This window comes from Myxine glutinosa, chromosome 2 (assembly GCF_964187855.1).
Source record: "Myxine glutinosa chromosome 2, kmMyxGlut1.1, whole genome shotgun sequence".
NCBI classification, from domain to species: domain Eukaryota; kingdom Metazoa; phylum Chordata; class Myxini; order Myxiniformes; family Myxinidae; genus Myxine; species Myxine glutinosa.
The window spans coordinates 195618892-195633400 of record NC_136262.1 but is presented as its reverse complement, the minus strand read 5'-3'; the positions used below and the strand labels follow the sequence as shown (position 1 = coordinate 195633400).

Sequence of the window (14509 nt, the reverse complement as noted above, 5' to 3'; positions counted from 1 at the left end):
CTCAAATTTAAATAGGGAATATTTGGCTGAAAAAGACCTGGAAGGTTTTCGGGCTTGCGCGGATGTCACAATGCAACAACAGGGAGAGGAATTGGGACTTGTGCAGAACCAGGGCGGTTGTGCGGAGCAACAGGGAGAAAGAATACTTGAGGTCCGTGTAATGGAACCGGAGCGTGTGTATATAGATAAAGACCTGTTGGGGCCACAATTGATTGGGGATGATGAGAATGAATTTGGACCGGAGCGGCCGAGAACCTTGGACAGTATCAGGGAATGGATTGATCGAGTCCAAAAGAGTCTGAGGGATGAAGTGAGTCAGTCCATGGAATGTCCTCAGAATGAGATTGAAGTGACTGAGGGGATCCTCACCACGAACCATAATTGGGTACCAGAGGCTCCGAAACTGGATACTCAGCAGTGTTTTGGCTCCGAGCTGGATTCAAAAATGGAAGAGTTGGGAGATAGAGCCTCGGAAGAACTGGTCCCCATAATTAATTTGGAACAGCTGCAGGAAGGGGCAGAACAACCCGAGGAAGGCGTTGTTACCTGCAGCTGCGGTTGTTGGACACACAGGGCAAAAAATTATAAAAGGAAATTTAAAATCAAATTTAAATGGGAAATTGAATTGGCACAGCCTTGGAGGGAATTGGTTCCCGAGCTGCGGAATTCGGACCAGGATAGGTCATTGTGGTCGGCCTCGGGGAAAATGTGCCCCTTTTAAAATTGGTTGATGCCGGCCAGCAGGGGGGCTGTGCTGGTAGGATTTGGACGTGGGATCTGACCATGGGTTTCGTGGTACGCCCTGGGCCCCACGGGGGGTGGGGGGTGGTGAGGGGGTCTGGTGGAGTGTGGTGTCCCTTGTCCAACGGACCCTGGTGGGGGTTAAGACCTCTGGGGGTCCGAGGTGGTTTCTCACAGGTATCTGGTATGGTGTATGATGAGGACCACTAGGGGAGGTGTTGTGGGCCACGATTTGGTGGCAGCGCGACTGACGGCCAACACGGGTCTGATGTGGTGACCGCCCAGGCATGCGGCCTGGCAGTCTCTCCCTGAGACTCTGGGACAGCCAGCATGTGATGACCTGCCATGCTGTGCTGGTCTATGGACGCGGGTCGATCCGCATGGACAGGGATGAATATAGCCCAAGGGACAACCATTTGAGCATCTGTGGAACGTGATGGTGTGAGAGTGATCTTCCACAAATGTTTCGTTGTGAAGAGAGCCATGGGATGGAATTGGGAATTTGGAGCGAGCCGAGCATACGGGGCCATGCTCGGCTGGCACGTGTAAGGAGAAGCACTTTATTTGGTGAAGATAGTGGATTGTGAAAAATAATTGGCATGGGTAATCTAAGGTTAGATGCAAAATTTAAGGGTGAATTTTGAGAGGCTATGGTGGACACCGCACAGTGGCACCATTATTGATCCAGGTGTGTTCGACCAAAGTGTTGGAGATTGGGACAAGAATGGATAGAGTAGCAAGGCACAGCCTTCAACTGGCTAGGGGGGCGACATCGCCAATATTTGGGATGCAGGATTGTTGATATGTAGTTGGGTAGTCTGGGGGTCAACGTGGTGCTTTGGGTGTTCGAGGTGTGTGGACCACTCTGTGTGGCAACGCTCGAATTAGGAATATAGTTTCATTTATCATGCATTTTTTTTGTTACCGGCATTTTGGTTAATAAAGCGGGAATTTTCTTGAACATTTTAAACCTGTGTCAGTTCAATTAATTATTGCAGGTTTGAGGACTGTCGATGGGATCTATGAAGGTAAGTGCTCTGTGTCCCCCCCCCCCCCCCCCCCCATGCATATTCTCCGCTATATTTTGACTCAACGCCTCGGAGTTAAAGCCCGTTCGGAAATCCATTTCCTTGGAAGATTTTAATCACCAGGAACACGACAATATATATATATATATATATATATATATATATATATATATATATATATACATATATATATATATACATATATATATACTAGGGCATGCCCGTACTATATATATATCTAAAATTATATCCCCCCCCCCCCCCCCCTCTATTTACATGAAATGGTTTGGTCCATTCGCAAAGCCAAAGCGAACGGCTTGCGAGTACGGTGACAACCCCCCCCCCCCTCTATTTACATGAAATGGTTTGGTCCAAAGCGAACGGCTTGCGAGTACGGTGACAATCCCCCCCCTCTATTTACATGAAATGGTTTGGTCCAAAGCGAACGGCTTGCGAGTACGGTGACAATCCCCCCCCTCTATTTACATGAAATGGTTTGGTCCAAAGCGAACGGCTTGCGGAGTTTGGTAAAGAAATCGCCATAGCGTGCACAAACGCGCAGGAAAGCGAAAGAATCGCAAATTAGTTTTAATTAGTTTTAAAACATAGTTTAACGCCAACATAGCGGCAACATAGTTTGCCAACGGGAAATAAATGAATACGCTCTCAAATGTGCCGTCCGAGGCAGAGTCTGTTCGCCACGTTCGGCACACGTGATAGCTCGCTGCTCTCTGATTGGTTGAATCGTTTTTTGGACATAGCTCGGTAACTACTTCTCCGATTAATATGAAACCTTGAAAAGGCACATCCTCAGGTCCCCAGCAATATACCTGGCAAGTTTCAAGTATATCGGACCCGTGGTTGTCGAGAAACAGCGGTCACAGACAGACACACAGAGATTACTGGCATTATAGATATATATATATATATATATATATATATATATATATATATATATATATATATATATATATATATATATATATATATATATATATATATAGTTTAGGGTGGTGCTCAAAATAATTTTTTTTAAATATTTACTGGGACATGGCTTTATGTTGTTCCTTTTGTTCCAAAATGAAAAGACACCAAATATGAAAGCAACCTGATTTTATTTAGGGGTGCCACATCAGCCTTCAAACTAAAGGTGTCTACAAAACTTTTCTATATATGGATCGAAAGCAAAACCAGAAGTTTGTTTTATGAAAATCCACCCTCCACTCACTTTCTTTGTATTCTAGCAAACACAAGTTACAATAGCTGCACAAATAGCACTATATTGCTATGAAAACTCAAATTCAATGATAACAATCCAAATGTTCAGTTCATAAAATGAAGAGACACCATATCACATAATATTAAAAAACCCAAATATAATGAGAAATGTAACTCCTATTTCTGGGCCTGTTTCACCACTGTTGCCTTCCTGGCATCGGGGTACATCTTCCTGTGAGCAGCAACAACTTGGAGCAGAGCTTGCTTTTGCTCTTCATCCTTTGTAAGGAGCTTATTGTAGTCTTGTATCAATGCGACACCCCTTTCTGCCCTGTCGTTCACCACGACTAAGCCACTGGCGGCTTTCTTTGCTTCCTGAAAGCTGGTTTCTTGCTCCCATGAACCAGGATCCTTATCCATCCAATCAGTTGGGGTCCCTAGGATGCTGAAGAAATGCTTGGTGTGTTTTGTTATGAGGCCAGCGATTGACAGGGTGGTTCCTCGTTTGATAGCTGGTCTCTTTGGAGAGGGGTTTTCACCGTCATTTTTCAATGCTTCAATCATATTGATCTTGCTGTCTTTGTCAATTCTGGTGTCAAAGAATGCAAATGCCACTAGTACTGGGCTCATGTACCACGTGTGGCGGCCAAGTGCCTTCAAGGCTGCCTGAGCCATCTTCTGATTGATTTGTTCAAACTTTTCCAACTTCTTGAAGAGGTTAATGTCATTCAGGGGAGCCTCAATAGCTTGTGGAGCCCGAAACCAAGCCTGTACATACACAAGGCAGACAAAAATGTTGAAGGCTCGGAGTTCTCTCGCCTCTCGAAGTGTCAAGTGGAACTCTGACCGAAACATGAACACCTGTAGTGAATATAGTGCTTTTGCCATCCATCTGGCTCTGTGCATTGCTCCTGGAGCCATGATCCGGATTCCACAAGGTGGGATTCCTCCCATGTAGATGACAGTCAGTTCTAGGAGTTCACGATAATCATCTCGTGGCTGCTGATCTTTCAAACACACAAGAACGTTTTTGCTTCCAACACAGTGTCTACAGATCCCATTGAAGCCTTCCTCTCTGAGAATTGATCGTGAAGAAACTTCCTGTCCTCGGGGTTGGTGATTATGGCCTCCGAATCTGCATGCCTAAGATCAAACGTCTTCTTCAAGGAGGCCTTGAAGGATGCTTCCTTTTTCTCTTGGGTCGCACCACCCCGCTTTGCACCTTTTTGGAGGCTCCTCCATTCTTCATATAGCCTCTCCAAACGATGGATGCAGTGCTGCTTCGTCGTTGTAGGTAGGTGAGCTTTTTCCCAGAACTTCACAACCTCTTCAATGGTGAGGGTTACACTCTCCCGGGCAGTGCGATTCTCCTTCTTCAGGTGATGGAAAAACAGGACAAGAGATTGATGCACAGTCGGGAGCTTGGCACCTTTGATGGCATCTCCAGAAGTGGACCCAATGAGATACACATTATCCTGAGCCCGAGTTTTCAATGAAACACTGGTACTAGCACATGCCATATCTGCAAAATAAGCAAGAATGTGGGTAAAATCCTGTTAATTCTTACTCCACAGGGTCACTCTCTACAAAAGAGCCACAGTCAATAAGTTAGGCCTACATATTACACACTAAAAAAGCGTACCCCTGACCCCGGGAACCTGTACAAAACATGCATGAAAATTGCCCAGATAGTGATCATAGGAAGTCTCAAAACTGTATGTATAATATATTGTATATATATATATTGTATAATGTGTATTTATGTATATTTATTATTTAATGTATATTTACTATATATTTATTTTTAATATTATATTTAATGTATATATATAATTATATATTTATTTTGTGTATATACAGCCCAAAAAATGGGAATTCCTATTTTTGCATGGGGGAAAATTCATCACTGATGTGGCACCCCTAAATATTATTGGATTCCATTCGAATTTGGTGTGGTTTCCTTTGATACCAAAAGGAACAAAAATAGACCATGTCCCGGAGAAAATCTGCATTTTGATTTTTTGAAGCCCACCCTAATATAGTTCATTGTTTGCACTGATATGATGACTTGCAATCAGGACGGCCATTTTAAAGAGCCCAAAGCAATCGTTTATGAAACAAGAAATCAGGTTTTTGAAGTTTCTGATTACAAATTTCACTACTCCTCACGAGACATCTCTTCATTTCTCTTTTCAATATTTCGAAACAGAATGTGTTGATGTTGATAGAAAATGGATTATCTAATCAAAGGCAGCATCATGGCTCAGTAGTAGGGCTATTTATTTAATCCTGTGTTTTAATTCCACACGGTCTTGCATCATATTAAAAGCATTATTGGTGTGATGTGATGCTGGCATGGGAATCTTCAGCAGGGCCATTAAGCTGGCTATCCTCTTTGCAATGGGAATGTAAATGATCTCTTACAATATCCCACAAGCGTTATGTTCATTATAGTATACTGACCGCATTCAAACTCCCAAATGACCTTTTGTTGTGCTGATGACCTTTTTTCAATAAGACATTTCCTTGATTATATATTGCCTTAGCAGCCCCATGATGGCTCCATGAATGATGAACCTTGAAAGAGTTTAAGAAAATGTAATAATCTCGGAGGTAATTATTTGTTGATGTCACATGGCAATCCTAAAGGTTAAAGTTTTGAGGTTGTACCAACTATAAAGCAGCAAATAATAGGATAGTATCAGGTGTTTTAGGATCAATCATATGCTTACGACTTATGAATGCATTGGAAAATATAAAATATGTATTTTTCAGGATTGTTTTCAAAATAAGGAATACAGAAATGAATGAGAAGAAAAATGAGGAGGAAGAGCATAAGGAAACAAGTACTGTTAAAGAAATAACTAACGTGTTGGTGTAATATGTTGCAAAGAGTTGATAAGATAAAGCAGGAGCTTTTAAGTTTCACAAATACAGCAGAGGTCAGAGGAAGATTGAACAAATCGCAAATCTACTTCTCTGTCCCCTTGAGGTTTGAACTCTTGAAAAGTAAGAACAAAGTCTCGTTAGGACAACCATTGGTATTTAATTCAACTGCACGTCATATCTAATGGCGTTGAAAGGGCTCACTTACATGTCAAGCTTCTCATGCCTCACTGTTCACACCTTGCCTCCAAATTGCACAACTAAAGCCAAAATGGCTGGCCCACTCGCCCTCAAATCACTGAATGGTTGGCTGCGGCAGTACTTGACAACTTGATCAAAGAGAATTATGGAAACTTGGCGGCACTTAGAATCTGTTGCAATTGCTCTGATCAAGGTGGAAAGGACTGTTTGAGTTGAGGGGAGTTTGGTGCGGGTGATATGATGGTGTTGGTGGTGAAAGGTGGAGGGGTGGTGTCTGATGAGGTAAGCGCAAGATGCTGGCAGGGGAGGGGTGTCCTGGTTGCATAGGAAGAAGGAGGTGGAAGAGGGTTGAAGATCCAGCAAAAAAACGAAACCCTTTAATCAGGCGAGGCCTGCTGATTTATGGCCAGTGCTAGGCCACAGTCATAAGTCTCCAGCTATTTATGTGCTGACTAGCGGGGGCTGTTCCCTGCACACGTGCCTGTTCATTACTCATCGGGCTGGTGATGAATAGTCGAGCCTCTACGACGCACTCCATCTTGCTCCAACAGCCAGCCAGGCCGCCTGATAGCATCGGGCCGAGTCGGGGAAGCCACAGCGGCCTGTCAGCTAATAATAAATGGGATTGGTCGAACAGGCCCACTGTAGAAAACGAGAGGGAGGGAGGGAATATGATTAGCTTAATTTAGCGTTATAAATGAATTGTTTTTCCACATTTATTGGACAGCCCTAAACAGTAAGGGCCTGTACCTGAGTAGTCATGCCTCTGAGGTTACTACTCACAAACAATGGACAGGGAAGTGGTTTGAAAGAATAAATATTGCACGATTTTCGTTCCAGTGAATATATCATTTTTCAAAATCATGTGTGGGTTACAGAAAATAAGATGATGCAATTCACCTGGCAGGACTACCCTTTTTGGCAGTGGTCTTCTCAATTGTAGGTTCAAGTGCTGCTGCAACATTCTCATGGAAAGGATTCCAATGGGAGAATTAGCATTGCCTTCCCAGCAGTAGCCAGAGCAAGAATTTGTAAATTGTTCAAGGTGCCGTCGATAACTCGCCGACTCTTTGTGGGATATTTAACATCCAGAAGCTAATGTTAGTAGATGGGTCCCCAGCTTAGGTTCCACACGAGGAACGGTGCACTTTATGATGCAACATCCTGCCCGCAAAGCCCCCAAATAGACAGTTTTTCATTGGCCCGAGAATTGAACTCAGACTAGACAGCTCAAAGTAAGTGTGCTACCTGTGCATCATCCTGTCAGGACCAATAACGACCACACTAGAGTATTTCTCTTGAAAGACCTATCAATATGGTAGTCAGTGGGTGAAATCTGTCACGCAGGACTCCAGGCTGCCCAAAGGGCCAGATATAGCTATGCGGTTGCTCGACAGTATACCTCTCACTGGTGCGGTCTCACTGGTGCGGTCTCACTGGTGTGGTCTCACTGGTGCGGTTTCACTGGTGCGACAGTATACCTCTCACTGGTGCGGTCTCACTGGTGCGGTCTCACTGGTGCGGTCTCACTGGTGCAGTCTCACTGGTGCGACAGTATACCTCTCACTGGTGCGGTCTCACTGGTGCGGTCTCACTGGTGCGGTCTCACTGGTGCGACAGTATACCTCTCACTGGTGCGGTCTCACTGGTGCGGTCTCACTGGTGCGATCTCACTGGTGCGGTCTCACTGGTGCAACAGTATACCTCTCACTGGTGCGGTCTCACTGGTGCGGTCTCACTGGTGCGGTCTCACTGGTGCGACAGTATACCTCTGGCAAGACTATTGCACTCTTCATAAATGAGGGCATTAAATGTCCAGCATACTTGATGGAAATGAGCTCAGGAAATTGATGGGAAAGTGCCCATCACCTGTCTGCTATCTCAGTGTGAGGAAGTCTTTTCATTCCAATTGAGGCTGGTAAAGTGTGAAAGCGCTCAAGATCTGAAAAATAAATTTTACAATATAGAGCAAGATATTTACATATTGTTTTACCAAAATAATTGGGAGAGCATACTCAGAATTTAAATGAACTCTTCAATTCAACTTGAACATTCATATTTTTCACACATTGCAGAGCACCAATTGCTTTATAAAGGTGAGCTGTGGGTATTAAAACTCTGCCTTAATCAAGATGGCTTGAGGTAAAGAGATGATTGATATTCAATGTGGAATGGTTATTGAGTGCCAGAGGTTCAAGGCACTTCCATCACATTGGACCATCCCAAGTCAACTCTGGTTAATGCCCTTAGGAAACAGAGGACAACAGGTCATGCCAGTGTTGAAAATGGGACATGCATGCCAAATTATTGGCATGTTGGACCGGAATAACCTAATTCTCATGGAGGAGTGTGCACATGTTGTATGTGCAACAATGATAGAAGGAGGCACATTATATGAATTGCAAGGGCATTAGACAATGGATAAATCAATGTAATATATCAGATCTCAATGTGCAGGGGCTTCAGCATTATGCATCATGAGCTACACGCTCAGATAAGAAAATCAAACCAGTCATCCTTAAGATATGGAATGTCACAATATTATAGAATCAACTCGGTTCGTGCAATAGAAGAACAAAGTGTGAAGGGTCAACAGACAAAGTGGGGTGAAGAGGAAATAGTTGAGCAATAATGCACTGATGCACCAAAGCACAAGGAAACGGGTTGCAAGTAAAAGTGTGCATCACCTGTCTGCTTTGTACACCTATGTACACCTTTGGATGAAGGATTTGTACACCAATGTAAGCTAAGGAGGGCCAGAAAAAGGATTTGGCCCGATGGAGAATTGTGAAGCCAAAACCAGCGCTGGAGGCCAGCCAGCATGGAGATCTGCAAAAGATACAATGATCAGGATGAGCAGCTCAAAAGACTAACTCTCCCAGAGGGTAACCATCAAATGATTTGGGGGATTAGCCAGCCGGTTCTTATAAAGAGACAAAGTGAAAGTGTAAATTGAGAATGTGGGACTTCCTTGCATTGAAGGACATTCCACACAGATGAACAGTTGCTTAATTTCTCAAGTAAGCAGAGAGGGATGTTGCCATCGCCTTCTTTGAAAGGGTGAGCAACACCCCTCTAGCAGGGTGAATTCCCCTACAGAGATGTCACTTTCCAGTGATGGAGAGACATCATTGAGGTATACCAGGTGAAATAAGAGTAAATGTTTGAGAAGGTCCCAACCTCTTGGTTGACATTGCCACAAAGGCTTCAAAAGCTTTGAGGCTCGCCGACATTGTAGGATAGCAATATAGTATTGAACACTGCATTTGGCAGTGGATGGTCTTGTCTTTCTCTGGTTGCAGGTATATGTCATAAGTACAGTTCAACAAACATGCATGCTCGCACACACCAGTAGCTATTCACTAGAATGATGACTGAACCCATGTGCCACATCAACACTTGCTGCAAGGTTCCTGAGTTACATAGGAAGCTTGCCACACGCCCACCATGTTTAGGTATCCATTGCACAGGAAACAAGGATTTTGAGTTACAGTCAGGAAAGAAGATATCAAAGTTAAAATGTAACTGCCAACTTTCCTTGTACCCGTGAAAGACAAAGAATCGCATACTGCTAAAAATAGTGTCAGCTGCTACACTTCTACCCATGGTATCAGTCAATGTATATCGGCTTTCAAAGCCTTTTTTGTCAATGTCAGCCCAGCCCTTGGGAATAAGGGGATCAATCCATAGATGCATTCCTGGTTCACTAGTATCTTTATTGTCAGAGGTTTTTTATTTTTTTAGGTTCTAGTTAAGGTCAGGTTAGTTTTAGGTCAGGTCAGTCTTTTGGGACTGCCACTAGTAACATGTAACCCAATTCTACCTGCCGCATGGTTGGGTTGGCGGGGACTAAGCCAACACCTCTCACTGGCTTTGCTATTGTGGAGGGTAACTGTGACACCTTGCCAGGACCAACAACTGGCAAAGGGTGGATGAGCTCCCATAGGGAGCAACAGCCATCCAGTAGGAGATGGTATCTCCTAAAAAACAACCATCCAGTTTGGACCAGTTCAAGTCACACCAAAGGCTTTAAAAATGGTACGTGCTACTTCCTTCCTTGAAAAGGATAGAGCACAGATAATCACCATTGGTTGGCATTCATGGGGAGGAGGAAATTCCTCTTGAGGAAATGCCCCGCTGAGTACGGTGAGAAAAGCGGCACCATATTGTTATGAAGTCGCTGGTACCCAGAGTGCACCAGGAAGTGAGTTAGTGACGGCACTTCCCGTGTTAGTCTCGTCAGTATGTCCTTGTGTGTGTGTGTGTGTGTGTGTGTGTGTGTGTGTGTGTGTGTGTGTGTGTGTGTGTGTGTGTGTGTGTGTGTTTGTGTGTATATGTCAGCTCAATTACGAGCCTAAGCCCATGTATAAAAAAAAAGTTTAAAAAAGAAAGGTCAAACTTCAACAATGAAAAAAGAACTCGATATAAGACAATCAAACAGGTCAAAAATAATCCAAACACAATAATAACTATAACAGCACTTGGTACAGCAACATACCTCCGCCAGGCTGAACAGTTTATGGTTTGTGTCCCACCGATAGGCCGGATCTGGATTTGAACCTGATCTCGTGAGATCTTTGTCGGCGAGGTCACGTCTTTTCGAAGCTGTCCATGCGCTCACACTTTCGAAGTTAAGTAATTTTTCACAATTGTGTTTTTGTCGAAACTGTATTTCTCTTTCGGTGTGTGTACCAAGAGTGTGTCCTTAGGGAGATTCTCGGTGTTAATTTTTCATACCTGTATCCAAAATCGTCGGTTAATGCGTGTCGCGTATTTTGAGGCCTAGTAGGCTACCGTGTCCTACCTTGAGGCTTTGTTTTTCTCTCAGCAGTCCATCGATTGTGCTGCAATTACTTTTGTTCTCTGTTTTTGTCCCAGTCTTTCTCACCCCATACGTCCTTGTTTAAAATCGCAACTCAAAAAAAAAAAAAAAAATTCCTTCTCTGTTCTTATTCGTTGTTCTTATTCGTTTAGTCGTTGTTCTTATTTGTTCATTCATTCTTCGATCACGTGTTTCACCCCCATTTCCATTTTCCATTTCCCCAGATAGTTTTCACTGCTCAATTTAAAAATGTTTAAACTTTCCCCTGAAGAACTGTATTCTGTCGTATATTTATAACACCTTTTTCTTCTTCTTCTATAAAAGGATGCTTTCGACTTGCTCACCAAATCTATTCATTCCAAAAAAAAATTCCATCTCTTACAGTTCCTCTTTAATGCATTCCCGAAACTCTCCTGCACTCCACCCCTCCTCCAGCGTCCTCAAACTTATTTTTGACTCGAAGGTCACAAGAAACTCATTTTGCAATAAATGTTCGTTTTCCATTAATCGTACACTTTCTAAAATCCAATCTCACCCCTCCCCTCCAAATCTTCCCCATCACCCCTCCCCTCCAAAACTTCCCCATCACCCCTCCCCTCCAAATCTTCCCCATCACCCCTCCCCTCCAAATCTTCCCCATCACCCCTCCCCTCCAAAACTTCCCCATCACCCCTCCCCTCCAAATCTTCCCCATCACCCATCTCTTTCAAATCTTCCCCCTCCCCTCCAAATCTTCCCCATCACCCATCCCTTTCAAATCTTCCCCCTTGCCCCTCCCCTCCAAATCCTTCCCATCACCAATCCCTTTCAAATCTCCCCCCTTGCCCCTTCCCTCCTAAACTCCCCCCACACCCCTCCCCTCCGAGACTCTCCCTCGCCCCTGCCCTCCTAGACTCCCCTCTCACCCCTCCTCCTCAAAGCGTCCTCCCCACTTCTTCCCCCTTCCAACTTTCACCTTCATCTCCCCTATCCATCTGCCTCGCTCTTCCCCCTCCTCAAATAACACCTCACTGTGCCTCACCCAATCACCATCAAACCTTTTGTCCACCCCATCCTTCCCTTTCTCCAAGTTATTCTGAAATCTCTGACACACCTTCAACAGCTCTCCCTACCTCTTCCTCCTCTACCACCTCTTACCCGACTTACCCTCCCCCTCCCCCTCCCCCCCCCCCCCCCCATTCTGTATCCGATGCTCCCCCTTCCGTTTCATTAACGATATGGACCTCAAACATCCGGGGCCTTCGCTCAAACTTGACTGATCTCTCCATACAGGTTGCTTCTGACAAACCAGACGTGATCTGCTTAACAGAAACTTTCCTCCTTCATGATGTCTCTGATTCCTTGGTATCTCTCCCAGGTTACTCCCTCCCCCGTCCTGGAGGTGGGGTTGCTATCTTTATAAAAACAACTCTCTTCCTCACTTGCCCTGCACTGCCCTCTCTCCACCTCACCCCCAGGAATACCTCTGGCTACGGCTTCCCCTTCGCTCCCACCTTTTGTTCATATGTGTGTTGTACCGTCCACCAAACAGTGATGACTCTATCTACAGTCATGTGAAAAGTAAGTACACCCCATGTAAAGTTTTGACTTTTTAAACATATTTCAACATACAGCTATCTGATCTTCATTTCAACAATATTGATAGATAAAGGTGATATAATATAACAAATATCATGAAACATTTACATTTTGTAGTCCATTGTATAATTTAAATAAACATAGACGCAAATTTCGCATGTGAAAAAAGTAAGTACACCCTCGGCTCTAATGGGTGGTATTGCCCCCTTTGGCAGAAACAACCTCAAGTAGGCGTTTCTTATAACTGTCAACCAGTCTCTGACATCGACTGGGAGAAACTTTTGCCCACTCCTCCATGCAGAATTCTTTCAGCTGTGCGATGTTTGAGGGGTTTCTTGCATGCACAGCTCGATTCAAATCCCCCCACAACATCTCGATGGGATTTAGATCCGAGCTTTGACTTGGCCATTCCAGAACCCTCCATTTCTTTCTTTTCAGCCATTCCTTGGTGGATTTACTGGTATGTTTAGGGTCATTGTCATGTTGCAAGGTCCACCTTCGGTTGAGCTTCAACTTTCCGACAGATGGCCTCACATTATCCTGAAGTGATGTTTCATCTCTGGTACAATGAAGAATTAATAGTGGATTCTATGATGGTGAGCTGCCCAGGCCCTGATGCAGCAAAGCTGCCTCAAACCATAAATATTTCCACCACCATGCTTTACAGTTGGTATCAGGTTCTTGTGGTCAAATGCTCTTTGGTTTTCGCCAAACATGTCTTCTGGTACTGTGGCCAAATAGCTCCTACCTTTGACTCATCTGTCCAGACCACATTGTTCCAGAAGTGCTGGTCTTTGCAGAAGTGTTCATTGGCAAACTTTAGTCTTGCCTTGATGCTCTTTCTGAACAGCAAAGGTTTCCTCCTGGCACACCTCCCATGTAGATCAAATTTGTGCAGCCTCTTTCTAATGGTAGACTCGTGCACACTGACATCAACAGTGGCAAGAGCTACCTGTAGGTCCCATGATGACATTCTGGGGTTCTTAAAGACTTCTTTCAGCATCTTGGGGTCTGCTCTCGGGCTGAACTTGCTGGGGCGGCCTGGCCTGAACAAGTTGTCAGTTGTTTGGAATCTTCTCCACTTGTAGATGATCTTCCGGACAGTCGAATGATTGATTTCAAATTGTTTGGAGATCTTTTTAAATCCCTTCCCAGACTCGTAGGCATCGATAACCTTCTTTCTGAAGGCCTCAGAGAGCTCTTTTGATCGAGGCATGGTGACGCCGCACACTTCAACAACAAAGAGCAAACCAAACTAAATGTCTGAGGTTTAAATAAGACAGGTTCCTCCAAGATCCTCTCTCATGATGTTCTAATCATTTGCACCTGAGCTGGTGCACCTGATTCTAATTTTAGGTATTTGAAGTAGTGATAAATGTAGGGGTGTACTTACTTTTTCCACATGCAAAATTTGCATTTCTGTTTATTTTAATTATACAATGGACTACAAAATGTAAATGTTTCATGATATTTGTTATGTTATATCACCTTTATCTATCAATATTGCTGAAATGAAGATCAAATAGCTGTATGTTGAAATATGTTGAAAAAGTCAAAACTTTACATGGGGTGTACTTACTTTTTCATGTGACTGTACATCTCGCTGTCTGATAATATGGACGAACTTCTATCTACCCATCCCAACTCTCTCTTCCTCATATGTGGTTATTTCAATTGTCACCATGCCAGTTGGCTGGGTGTGGGTACCTCTCTCACCAGCTATGGCTCCTCAGCAAAGGACTTCTGCGACTCACTGGGACTGACACAATCTGTCAATTTCCCGACCTTGATCTCAGTCAACGGAGCATCTTCTCTTCTGGACTTGGTTATGACTCACTTCCCTGAAAATGTCTGCTGCTCTTCTTCTGCTCCAATCGGCTCATCTGATCATGTGCTTGTTAAAGTGGACATCTCTCTGACCATTCTCAGAGAGCCTCCTCAGCGTGGACGAGTCTGGCATTGCACTCAGGCCAACTGGCACGGTCTTCAAGCAGCCATCAATCATCTGGACTGGTCTCCCATCTCTACCGCCTCT

The 14509-nt window shown here is 44.2% G+C and overlaps 1 long non-coding RNA gene across 2 annotated transcripts in view; it reads right to left on the bottom strand.

Moving 5' to 3' along the window:
* Positions 1 to 5859: 5859 nt before the first annotated feature.
* Positions 5860 to 14509, bottom strand: part of LOC137417478 (uncharacterized) — a 113353-nt gene continuing 104703 nt past the window's right edge. For both annotated transcript variants that reach the window (XR_010982449.2, XR_010982450.2), the window contains 2 exons: positions 8762 to 8903; positions 5860 to 6716 (listed from right to left, as the gene is read on the bottom strand). This is a non-coding gene — a long non-coding RNA (uncharacterized LOC137417478). The remainder of the gene's footprint in view (positions 6717 to 8761; positions 8904 to 14509) is intronic.